The following is a 13,128-nucleotide window of genomic DNA, read 5'->3' on the forward strand; positions in this document are numbered from 1 at the left end:
TTTTATCAAAATGAATTATTTGCTTGCAGGTCATTTACACAAGTCCACAGACACCCGCTTGCATCCACTTCCTAAAGTCACTACTCTTAAGCACTGACACAGAGAGAAACAGAATTCAATGTCTTCAGTTATTCCTGGCTTCCCCACAAAATACTTTGGATCATTTTTTTTCAGATCTTTAAATGAGCTACTGCTTGCAACACCGCAGGATATAGCTTTGTGGCAAAGAGAAATTGTCAGCTGCTTAGACTAAAGAGAACTCATCACACAATGATGCAGCTATTGCTTTTACTCCTTCTGGGTCAATCTGATTCTATGTTTTATTAACCAGAAACTCCTCAAAACTGTGGTCCAATGATAGTACATTTTAAATATTCTGAGGGTTGTTTGATTTCATTCTTTCAAATGTTTAAATCCTTATGAATCTTTTCGGTGATGTCAATGTGTTTTAGATATAAAGGTGAGTTTGGAGCTTTTATTTGATCTGCAACCCTTACTGCTTCCATCTGTGTCTGCCCTTGGCCTCTTTACTCCTGTATTAGTTTCTGATGGCTACTGTAATAAATTGCCACAGGCTTGGTGGTTTAAAACAATACACATTTATTCTCTTACATTTTTGGAGGTCAGAAGCCTGAAATTAGTTTCACTGGGCTGAGGTCCATTTGTCAGCAGGACCATACTCCATCCAGAAGCTCTAGTGAAGAATCAACCCATTTCTGGCCTTCTCTAGATGTATTCCTTGGATTCCTTGGCTTGTGGTCCCTTCCTCTATCTTCAAAGCCAGCGTCGTACAATTTTGCTTGGATATTTGTTCTGTCTTTAGGAGGGCTCCTCCTAGTTGTCTTATTCCCTGATTTTCCCCTGCAAACTAGCCAGCCTACAGTCTAGGCTATATCTTCATTAAATATAAGAATCTCCTTTCCATTGCTTTCACCATAGTTTCTGAAGTTCTTGAAAGCACCCTTAGAGGTGAATTTCATGCCCTGTTGCAAATAAAATCAGTGCCTTTGGGAAGAGATTGGGATCTGTTTCATGGCCTGCTTCTCTCTCCACCCCCACTCCTGGGCAAAATCTCTGATCCAAAGCACTGGAGACAATAACAAGCTTCTTTCTGAGTGATGGCCCTTCTGTAAGAGCTGAGTGCTCAGTGGAGGGGGCAACAGCCTCTGGTCCTCTCTGCTTGCCCTTCCTGGATGAACAAACCACTTCACAAGCTGGGGCAAAGTGACTGGGGCTTCAGTATTCTCATCACACCATGCTCAAGGTACAGCCTCCATCCTATGAGTGGAGGTTAGGATGGAAAAAAAGAGCCTCCACCTCTAGACTACATTCTCCTAGGACTTAGCAACAGGCAGCTGAGGGTGAGATGAGAAACACTAAAGTCCTCTTCCTCCAGGGAAGAAAATCTTCCTTTTGGGAGTTGAGGGAGAAGAAGCTCTGTGTTCATGGCTGCATCCATCTGGAGTGGTTTCCACCTTGCTGAGATGGGAGAAGGCAGGGAGGAAGAGGTCTCTGTTCAAAGACAAAATTATAACAATGTATTGTTATACTTGTAATATTAATAGATGTAATGTGTATTACAATGACACTAGAAAAGTAGAAAAGGCAACAGAGTTATAAAGAAATAATGTTTACACATATGACTGGAATTAAGCTAGTATAAATCTGAAGCTGATTCTGAATAATTAAGATTATTTTAGACCATTTCGCATTTTCCTACAGGAACTTGAGTCTCTATTTATTGTTTCCAATCTTTTTTTCTTTATTTTCCATCGAACTGGAGAATTTCTATTGCTCTATCTTTAAGTTAACTACATATTTCCTCTATCTCTCTATTCAGTGAATTTTAAATTTCCAATATATTTTTCAGTTCTAAAATGTCCATTTGGTTCCTTTTTACAGTTTTTATTTCTTTACTGAAAATGTTTACATTTCAGTTCAATAAAGTGTGTTTAGCGTAGAGCATAGTTGTAATGATGCTTCAAATTTTTCATATGATAATGTCAAGATCTGGGTCATGTTGGAATTGCTGTCAATTGATTGTTTTTTTCTCTTGAGAAGTGATCACATTCTCCTTGTGCTTTGTATATTACAAAAAAAACCCACCTGTATCCTTGACATCAGAATGTTATGTTTTAGAGACCCTAGGTCCTATTATGATCCTGTGGAAAAGGTTGAATTTGTTTCTGGCAGATAATTGACATGGTTAGGTTCAGACTTCAAGATTTATTTCTCCTTCTAAGGGTGGTAGCCCCAATCTTACTTTAGTTTTTCAGAGACTTTGTGATGCTGCTTCAGGTTTTCCTTGAGCATATGTCATTTAGGGTTAGTCTGAGATAGAGGCTTTGGTTTAAATATAATTTTAGTTTGCAAAGCATTTGCTGTGCTATTTTGGCTCTGTCCAAAGCATGCACAGCATGGAGCTGAGCTCAAGATTTGTGAAGGGGTTCATATACAGACTTAGGGAAACACCTTCTTCAGCTGTCTCCTCTCCAGGATTCTCAACTTTCCAGACTTTCCTCACATTTTCCTTCTTTATTTGGCAAGAAAGATGGAGCTTCTGTCACAGTTTGTATGATCTGCACAGCTGCTCCATCACTGGGCCCACACACAGTACAAAGCTATAAGAGGCAACACTTAAAAATACAGGAAAGTTACCCTCAACTCTTTGTAGGTCCCTCTTCCAAGTTTTGTCTCATCTCTGTATTCTGATTGCTTCTGTTTAATTTTCAGTGTCCTTGGGAAATTTTTTCCTGCCCAGATTTTTAGATAATATCAGCGGGAGACATATACTGTGATGGAATTATGTGACCACAGATAATCTGGAACTTCCCATTTGCAAAATCTTGCTTTTAGTTTTTGTTATTTAGGGTTTGCTGCTTTAGAAGTTAGTTTCCAAGGGAGAAATGCTTTCATCATAGGACACAGATTGAGGCTGAGACTGTCACCAATCACTTTGAGCATCTTGTGCCAATAAGTCAATAGGCAGAAAAGGGGCTTACTCTACTGGCTGTGATGACTGATTCAGATATCAACTATAAATTTGGCTGTTACTACATAATGAGCTTATAAGGGAAGATGTATGGAACTCGAGATTTCCTGGGGGTACATACCTTTTGGTAATCTCATGTATGGTGACTAAAGTTAATGGAAAACTATAATAGACTCTTATGGGGAGTGCTGCTAATGTGACAGAACCTCCAAGAGTGAAGATTTGATTCACCCTACCAGACAAAGACCCTCCACCTGCTGAAGTGCTTCTGGAAGGCAAAGGGAATATGGGATGGAGACTGGAGGAGACAGTCGTAAATACCAATCAGTTGCAGGCACAAGTACCATAATAGTTATGAGAATTCTTTCTTTCTTGATATTTCTTGGCTTGTAGCTGTATCACTCCAATCTCTGCCTCTGTGGCCACATGGTTGTCTCACTGTGTGCGTCTGTGTTCAAATTTCCCTCTTCTTATAAGGACACCAGTCATATTGGATTAGGGCCCACTCTAATGACTTCATCTTAATTTGATTAGATCTGCAAAAACCCTATTTCCAAATAAGGTCACATTCTGAGGTTTTAGGATGTATATGAATTTGGAGAAAGGGGCACTATCAACTTAGTACAAATACCATCCAACACAAGATGTATTAATAATAGTTACCTTTATATCTCAGATTTTAACTAACAGGATACCAAAAGGGGAGTATAACTTAGAAGAATAAACATCAACAAAAGATAGCTAAATGGAATTTTGTACTTTAACTTGGAAGTTAAATATGGTTTAAGGCCAAGTAAGTTGCAAGATTATTTAAGAAACAAGGCATACTTAAATCAAAACTTACCTGGTAGTAAAACCAAACCAAACCAAATGAACAAACAAACCCTTTTCAGCATAGCCAGTGAATGAAGCAGAGACTGAAAACAGAAAGCTTGGAGAGAAAGGAGGACCAAAAGAGGAGAAGAGGGAAAAGAAGCAGGAAATGAAAGAGAAAGAAAAGAGAGAACTTTCCAGTACAAATAACAAAAATTGTTTATTACTAAAAGAGGTAATGGCAATAATAGATTTAGAAGAAGCCAAATGATACTGATGAAGTTCTGGATGCAGAAGATAGAAACCTCCACAATAAGAATAAAATCCCAGTACTTTTGAGATTTGAAGTCATGATCCCTCAGTCCCTAAAGGATAATTACAAATCTAGACCAAAGAAATTAGTGGTGGTCATTTTTCTGAAAGAAATATCATGCAGTTATTTTTTCTCTTTAACAAGAATTTAAAAAAAAACAGTAGTTGTGCACATTGTCTTTCATTCATTTAATCAAACGTATATGTCTGCTATTTATTATGAAACAATCATTGAGTTAATCACTTCATTCAAAGATGTGAATGAAATACTCCCTGAGCTCAAGGAGTAGGACAGAGGAAGGTCAGAAGGTACATCAAAATCCATAAGATTGCCTGGTAACCTGCAGTGTGAAACCATTTCAAAAGATATAGAATTGTGATAAACAAGACAATTGGAAATAGGAGATAATTTTTGGGCATGTTAGTGCTAAGGTGCTTCTTGATTTTCCAAGGAGATAGTTCCTGGGCTTTATTTTGATTGCTGGTAAGAAGGCAAGGCATGATGTAGAAAATAAAGTCAAAAGTTAATTGTAGGTAGGTAATACTTCAACACATGGGTATGGACAAGATAGTCAAGGGAGACTGTAAGCTGGTGCGTACCATAGGAGAAGGAAGCCATAGAGAGGAAGAGACTGAAGATCCGAGAAAAAAATCCCATTCTGGGACTCTAATGGAAATGGCTCAAAAATAAAATAAAAAGAGGCTTTAAGCCAGTAAGGGGCCCTGGGAGAGTGCTGATCAGTCAGGCAGTAAGATTTTAGGGGAAGGAATGGTGTCATACATTCTAGAATTTGTTATTCTTTTTTTAATGTATATGTAAAAAAAAAGACCTAGGTTAGAGGTTATAGAAACAGTGGCCTTAATAGAATGGATTTATACCTTCAAAAGTTAGGCTTTCAAGGAACCACAGAAAATAGATGCTATGTTTCAAGGATACTGCAAGAATCTGTGGTGGTGTCGGGGGTTGTGGCTCAATGGCAGGCTGTTTTTCTTTCACATGTGTAGTTTCTGGCTTTTATTCCTGATAGATCTAGGGTTACTCTGTTTCCCTATTCCCTATATTACAACTCTGGTACTGTGGAATCAATTCCTTTCATGCTTTTCTTCTTACTATGTTCTGCTCCCTGACAAAGTAAATGCAAGACCCAGTGGGCTGCCACTGTACAGGATAATTGGGATGATGTAAGAAAGAATGAGTGGAAAGCAACATGCAGCCCCTGGATTAATCAGCTTTTTCATCTGGGCTCTAATTGTACAATATTACTGAAGAGAAAGGAAGATAGAAATGTCTCTCTGTCCTTGCTGTTATTCTTCCTTTTAATCTTTACAAACTTCTTGACATACTTTATCTCCTGGATTGGACATCTCCACCCCAAGTCTGGCCATCCTTATTGGTGACTTGTGTGGGCATTCCATGGCAAGAACCATGACACTTCTTTCTATTTTAGACTCTGTTACATCTAAATAACAATTTATAGTGGTTTCAGAAGGCTCTAAGTTCTGAGTCAGAAACTCTGCCCTCATGACATCTCTTATCTTGAGTTTTGCATTTTCACTAGGCCCTTGGATAGTAGGTAGTTTGAAAGGCTCAGAATTACCCATTGATATCGTAAGATAAGGAGATTTTTTTAGAGTAGTTCCAATGTTCATTGAGAGCTCTTAATATTCTAACTGGTAAGTAGGTGCTTTATCCATTAAGCCATGTGGTTTATTCATGCCCAAGTGTTTAACCCTGTAAACAGAAAGCCTAAAGTCAAATATCAGTAGGAGGAATTTTCTTACTTCTGATGTGAAAATAAATCTACATAAAAACAATAAAGATTTCCCATTAGGTTTTCTTTCTGCTACCTTGTTAGCATTCAGCCTATTGGGAATATGTTATTAACCCTTTTGTGATTTGTTTCCATTACCTGGAACTATTTTTATTGAAGATATGCCTCACTTTGGAGAAGCAAAAGCAATTGGCAGTGGAAGGAATCACACCATACTAAGTTCTTAAAAAATTTATTGACTTATGTTGCCTATGCTGCATAATAAAAACAACCCTTTACAGTTTTTGTAGAAAAATAAAATAAAATAAAGAACCTAGAGGAAACCCTGTTCATTCTCCAGTACTTACTGGTTTACTAGAAGGCTAGCCAAGACTTCCAGAGGTCTTCTTAAGTGGATCGTTCACTACCCAAATCCAATATGACTCCAAATCCTGTGTCAATATATGTTCCTCCTTGTTCTCTTAGATCTGTCTTTTCATTTTTGTGCCTAAATTCCCTTTTTTATTCACGTATCTAATCCTGTAAGGGTCTCTAAAGTTGTCTTCCTGCCTACCATGGGAGGATAGAGTACAAAACTTGCTGGGTATATTAATGATACCAAAATAAAAAAACATGTATATTAAAAAAAATCTTGCTGGGTTGCATAAATTTGGCCAATGCCTTTTTTATTCTATTGCAACCCTGGCTTTGCTCCCCCCAAGTCTTGTCTTTAGAAGTGAGTTGATAAAGTAGTAGGATTTCTGGAAGGAGGGACACACTACAAATGCCATGAAGAGTTTCCTAAGAAAAAGCCAGGTTCTAATTAGCTTCTGACTAAAAATTAGAAATATGTAGGTGAAAGGAAAGACTAGCTTTAACAGGGCCTTAAATCCTGAAATCTCACATTAAAAGTCTGAACTCACCAACTGAGTTATGCTACTTCAGAGGCAAAGAACTTCTTGAAATCTAGTCCAGTGATTTGGTTCTCCTCTAACATTCTTTCCTTGTACTTTCTCTATCTTCCAAGTTTCCACATTGATTTTGCTCCTACTCGTACTTGAAGATGTTCAAGCCTGAATCAGCCATTCAACACTGCTCCCAATGCAATTAGGCACAGGACTCCAGGAAATTTGGCTTCCTTGTGGTTCTTGTGGAAGCCCCAGTAACAGGCTCCTGCACTATGTACTTTCCAGATCAGCCACACTCATGCCCTCCCAAGTGCTCATACTGTTTATCCAGTAACAGAAAGAACAGCAAGGCACTCTCAAAGCCATGACTGTTCTTAATAATAAAAGCCAGGTCTTCCTGTGGGACAAACATCTTCAGTACTTTCTCTTTTTCTAGGAGAAAGGGGATAGTGTCTATTTTTTGTGCTCAGAAGAAGGGGAGAAAGATACAGGGGACCACTGGTCAATTCACCACTTTTTAGATTAAATTTTCCCAATAAATTAACACAATCCAGTTTCTGAGTGCTTGACTTTCTAGACTAATGGCTCCCAAACTGGCTGATTACCAGAATCACTTGGGAGGCTTAAAAATCATAGAAATGACTGTCTCCCCTACAAGGTGTCTTAGGGTTCTCTCCCAAGCTCCATGGGAGTTGAATGTCACACAAAGTATTGGTAAAACTCAGAAGGACAATTCTTGTGTCTTTTGGGACAAAATTCAAGGACTTCTGTAGGCCTATGGAGGTTTTACAAGGTCTTAGATTTTTATAGTTTTTACAAAGACCTAGTGCCCCAGCTCACATATCGCCTTTTTTTGCTTTCCTTATTTAGGAGATAATTTCGTCCACACAAGTTTCTATAGTGAAGTGTAGCTTTTTCCTTCTTTTTATCTTCCCTTTTCTTCTATTGGGCCTCTGAACCAGAGTGGAGTCATCCTTAACTAAATTCCTAACAGGGTTTACTAGAGCAGTGACCAAAAACACACTTATTCTTATTTATGACCAAGTTTTGCAATAAACTCATTCCTCTTCTGTTTTCTCTTCTTTCATTTGCCTAAATTTTGAGATCAACATGTATGTTATTCATCATATTATACTTCATTTTTCACCATGTGGTATTTATTCCACATCTATCTTTTCTCCCACCTGGACCTAAATTCCCCATGGTAACACACTAATCTTTATATCCTTCAGCACTGTCTTATGTGTTGTCAAAAACCCGGAAATAGCAAAACCACCCAATCAATAAAATAGTATTTAATAAGAGTTTATTGTGTGTATTGAATAGATCATGAACTTGGAGCTTTTGAATTTAAAATTGATATGAATCTCAGTGGCATGTTGCCATAGGATGGCTTATAAAGTGAAAATGAGGAAATTGTATAACCTACATAATAATTGGTTATTACAATGGGGGTTTCCAGATGGCATGGGATTAGTTAAAAGTGGTTATCTTATACCATTTTCAGGAAGATGACTTAAGTCTGTTTTATAACCAACAGAGGCATTCACAAGAAAAAACCTAAATTAAGTTTCACTTATGTTCATGAAATAAGCTAGATTTGGTTTTGCTTTCATGACTTAAACAGCTTTGTCTGCTAAGGGAATTTTCAAGTTAGGTCTTCATTTTGTATTTAATGTTAATGTCTTTCTTGCCACTTTGTAGGCACAGCACAAGTGGAAGAAAAGAGAATTGGAGGCAGAAAACCTGGGCTTTTCCCTGGTGAGGAGCTGAAGCTCATCTCCGGTCAACTGTTGTGAACAGAACTTGGAGTGGGTTGACTGGAGTGAGAAGATATTAGCAGCAGAAATGCTTTTTGGTCTAGCATTTAGATATCCTTCTCATGGCATAGGTGCAAAAAAAGGATTGTCTGGGATTTTCAGAAACAGTGAAGAGAAATACAGTAAAGTTTGTTTACCGACCATTTGATCCTATTATACCCAGAAATTAGGGCAATCATCAGTTGTAGAAGATTTACTATAGTATAGATAGGGTCTCTCCAGATGTGTAGCTCCGTGGTAAAGCCTACAGGCAAGATCCTGAATCTGGGTTTATTCCTGGATTCCTTCAACATTGCTTTTCTCTTTCCCCTCCAAAACTGTTTTTCTACAAGTTGTATCAGTTCAAGTAAGACAAAAAGGAATGAGAGAGAGAAGGAAAGATTGTGTCAGCACCACATGGATGAGCTCGTGCTCCTTTGGTTCCATTTCCTAGTTCACTGAGGAATAGGAAAGAGAAAGGATCAAAGAAAAGGAAGGCTTCTCTGCAATCTTTGCTAAATTTCCTTTTGTATTCTAAGTGGCACCTGTGTGAAGGCTGAGGAGCAGGAAATCTACCCACTGATTTTATTCTCTCCCCTCATTGTCCTTCCACACACACAGATGGTAGTAATTCAAATCAATCACTGAATGTGGTGGGATATAGATCCCAAATTCTGAGTGAGGGAACAGGGAGAAGACATCCTTCAAAGAATGTAGTGATTTCCAAACACGAAAGTTTAGAAAATTATCAGTGTCCATGATGGCAGAAGTGTGGCCAGCATAACTCAGTTGGGAAAACCTTAGACTAAAGGTCTAAAATTCCCAGACCCCCAGAGCTTGGATGTCAACAATTTACATCAATGATTCTCCTTTTGTAGCATGTCATTGATCACAAATATCCTTCAGCACTCAGTCTCACATAAATCTTCCAGAGGACTAAGTTAGGGAGAACCAGAATTGTGTGCTGTTGGGGAGGAAACTTTTCCTCTACTCTTCAAGATTCTTCTCACTGGTCTAAGAATTAAATTGACATGAAACAAATTAATAGGAGAAAATCAATTTAATTTCATACATACAGGAGCCCTACATCCATGAGGAGTTCAAAGACAGAAAGGTAAAGTGAGGTATACAGGCCATGATGAGCTAAGGAATGGGATAGGGGCCTGGGGCTTCATCAGGGAGGAATGCAATTCACAGGGCAGTGAGCAGAGCTGACGTTATATAAGTAGATGTTTGCCCTGCCTTGCAGATAGGTCACTGGGATAAAATCTATCTCTGGTACAAACTCCCACTCTGGTAAAGGCCCCTAATTAAGATTCTTCCAGATAGTAAGGGAGGGGCAAAATCTTATTTTGAGCCCTCAGAGTCTTGATTACCTTCAGCTCAAAAGAGACCACATGCCAAATTGGCACATTTGGGGAGACTTGTTCTGAACTCCTTCATGGGTACCTTCAATCTTTGCGTTCACCAGTAAATACTCCTGTTTCCAAGTTTCTAAATAAATATCTGCCAGAAATGTATTTACCCATATTACACAAAGGCTCTTAGATAAAGAAGCAGCCTTAGTTTTTGAACTCAGTAAGTCGATCTTTGGCTGTACACGCTAAGCTGAAACATTCCAGTGACCAAAGGCCATTACCTCTGCTCTTTTCCATATAATCCAATCCTATTACTTTGCAGTACCCAGGACTCCCCAGCATTTTCCAATGCACTGATGACACCACTTGAAGGTTTCCAGGGCTCTTTGGTTTTATTATTTCAAATATCTACATCCATAGAAGGCTTTTCATTGTGTCAGTGGGTTTTCAGAGGGAAGGCAGTTTGCTGGCTCTGCTCGGTCTCCCAACTTTGCTCCCACTGCCCTACGTGGGTCCTTGCCCCTCTTCATTCCACCAGTCTGGGAAAAACAGTTACTTCATTAAAAGTTTAATGAGTTTTGAAGTAGTAGTAGTAGTAGCAGTGGTAGTAGTAATAATAGTAGTAGTTGTTGTTGTTGTTAAAACCCTTTGTGGATATAATCCTGAAGCGTAGGATATTGATGGAGTGTGGAGCCAAGACTGAGGACAATCTCAGAACGGTGACGCAAGAACATGCAACGAGAGTCAGCAGGAAATGGATGCTGACTTGGCATTTGACCCAACAGGGTGTAAAGTTCAATTCTCCATTTCAGCTAAGGCCGGCGGCTGCCTTTGGACAGAGAAGCAGCGCTTCCATCTGAATTACTACCGATGCTGTATGTTGGAGACAAGTGACTTTCTTGCGGCTGGAGGCAAGTCTCTTTCACTGAAGCACTGTGCTGATGAGTGGACTTTGGAGCTGGCTCACGGGCTCTCAGAAATGGTGCTATTCAGACTACAATCTAGTTACTCCTTTCCTAGTAAAGCCACTGTCTTGCCAATGGGTTTCAGCCCCGGGCAAGTTTGCTATGGATTCAGTGTGACCAAAGAAATCAACAGCAAAACATTCTTGGGGTGAAAGGGTTATACCCAACTTTATTTCTAGGTGGCAGGTCAGTCACTAGAATCCTATTCACTCAGAGCGAGTCTGCATGCTGCAAGCTGGTCTCTGCCTCTGGGCCCCACTGTCTGCGCAGCTGTCCTCTGGGCCTCTCTGTACAGTCGTTCCTGCACAGTCATCCTCTAGGCCTCTGTTCTCGGCACTGCCAGCACTCCAGCCTCTGCTCTGCTCTCCTGCAGCCTTGCAGCCCTGCCACCGTGTTACACCCAGAGCACTGGGCGGAGCTCTTTTTATAGAGTCAACAGCCATGTACTGCCCACAGGTATGCAGTGAGCTACTCAGCCAGGGCCAGGTGAGAATCCTGGCCACAGGAACTCTCATTTTATCCACAGCCACTAAACAGAATCCTGTTTAATAACTTCAGAAATAGTGAAATTTAACCTAGTAGACATTTTCCAAGCCAATTCTTAGATTTATAAAAAAGGAAAAATAGAAATAATATTTACCGAAATTGTAAATGGCCGTGAAAGCAACAGGGTATAGCTCAGTGGTAGAGCACATGCTTTGCATGTATGAGGCTGTCTTACAGGAAAAGAAAAGCCTAAGAGTTTTCATTGCTTATGCACTTTCTCCCGCGGCTGGGCTTCAGCAAAAGGAAGAGCAGGGGTGGGAGGAAGGAACAATCCCCACCAGGGCCCCCTTCCCCAGCACGAAGCCTGCCACTCCAGCAGGCACACTGAAGTTGGGTTTTATTTGGTGTATGTTGGAAGGGCAAAACAGAAAAGGGCGAAGTATAGGGAAAAAGGAACCGCACTTTCTTCTTTTAGTTATTTCAGCAGTCAGTTTTGAGCCACCGAACAAGAAGAATTCTTCCCCTGACTTCCTTTCCCTGTCTTGTCTCTGCTCTCCTCTGGCTCTCCAGGTCCATCCCGCGCAGTCAATCTGTGCACTACTGGATGCGAGCAGCCGGCTGGAGGGGGTGGACCCCAAGCCTTTTTGGGGAGTGACTGGGAAAATCCGGGAAGACCCAAATGGCAGCACTTAGGGGAAGGCGGAGACTGTCAGAGCCAATGCTGAGAATGTAATTGGTAGTTTGGGGGCTGATGGCTGTCAGCTGTCAGGAATAGTTCTGCTTGGGAGATTTGGTTTCAGGTGTAAAAGGTTTTTTGATAGACGCCGGATTCTGGTCGGTGGTAAATTGACTCTCATTAGAGATTTTCACACACCATGTGGTAGAAAACACCCAACCCTGTTACACACATGTAGCTGAAAATCACAAGGGCATTGGAGAGTAAAGAATTAAAATCCCTTCCGTTCTACATTTCTTCAATGGGTCCACTATGTTTCAGTTTCTTGTATTGAAGTAACTTCTAGCCCAAGATGGAGCCGCTCCTGCCCAAGGTGCCCCTTCAGAAACCGAAACTTGGATCCAATTTTCATACCCCTGTGTCTGCCTGAGAGAATTGCCCCCAGGGCAAGTTCACTCTGGATTCGGCGAGACTGAATAAAAACAGCAGAACATTAGGGATAAAAGGGTTTATATCAAACTTCATTGTCACAGTGGCAGGTCCAGCGCTAGAATCACAACTGCCTCTGAGGCCTGTCCAGTCCGTCTCCATCTCTGCCTACAGCAGAGCACTGGGAGGAGCTCTTTATATAGTAACACCTACAATAATGGCTCTTTGCCAATGGGTGTGCAAGCAGTAGCCCAGCAGTAAGCCAATTACACCATCAAGTAGCTTAGTGTCAGGTGAGGATCCTGGCCATAGGAACTTCCATTTTCCCTACACCTATAAATGCTCTGCTTGACCAGAACCACAGTAATAGTGAACCCCAAAGGCCTCTGTGCTTCCTCACCTCCAACAGGGTTGAGTATATCTAAACAACCAGATATTTTTTATTTGTCTCTTCCTTGTTTTCATTTTTATTTTTTCTATAAAAGCTACCTGCCTTTTGCTCCAGTTAGCTGTTCTTGGAGACTGTTGACTTCATGAAGTATTAAATAAGGTTTGTGTGTATTACCTAAATTGTCTTCTTTAATAATTTTTAACACTTGTTTCTAGAAATTTAAGTTAAATCATAAAGTGGAATACATG

The sequence above is a fragment of the Manis pentadactyla genome, chromosome 16, assembly GCF_030020395.1.
Source record: "Manis pentadactyla isolate mManPen7 chromosome 16, mManPen7.hap1, whole genome shotgun sequence".
Lineage (NCBI taxonomy): Eukaryota > Metazoa > Chordata > Mammalia > Pholidota > Manidae > Manis > Manis pentadactyla.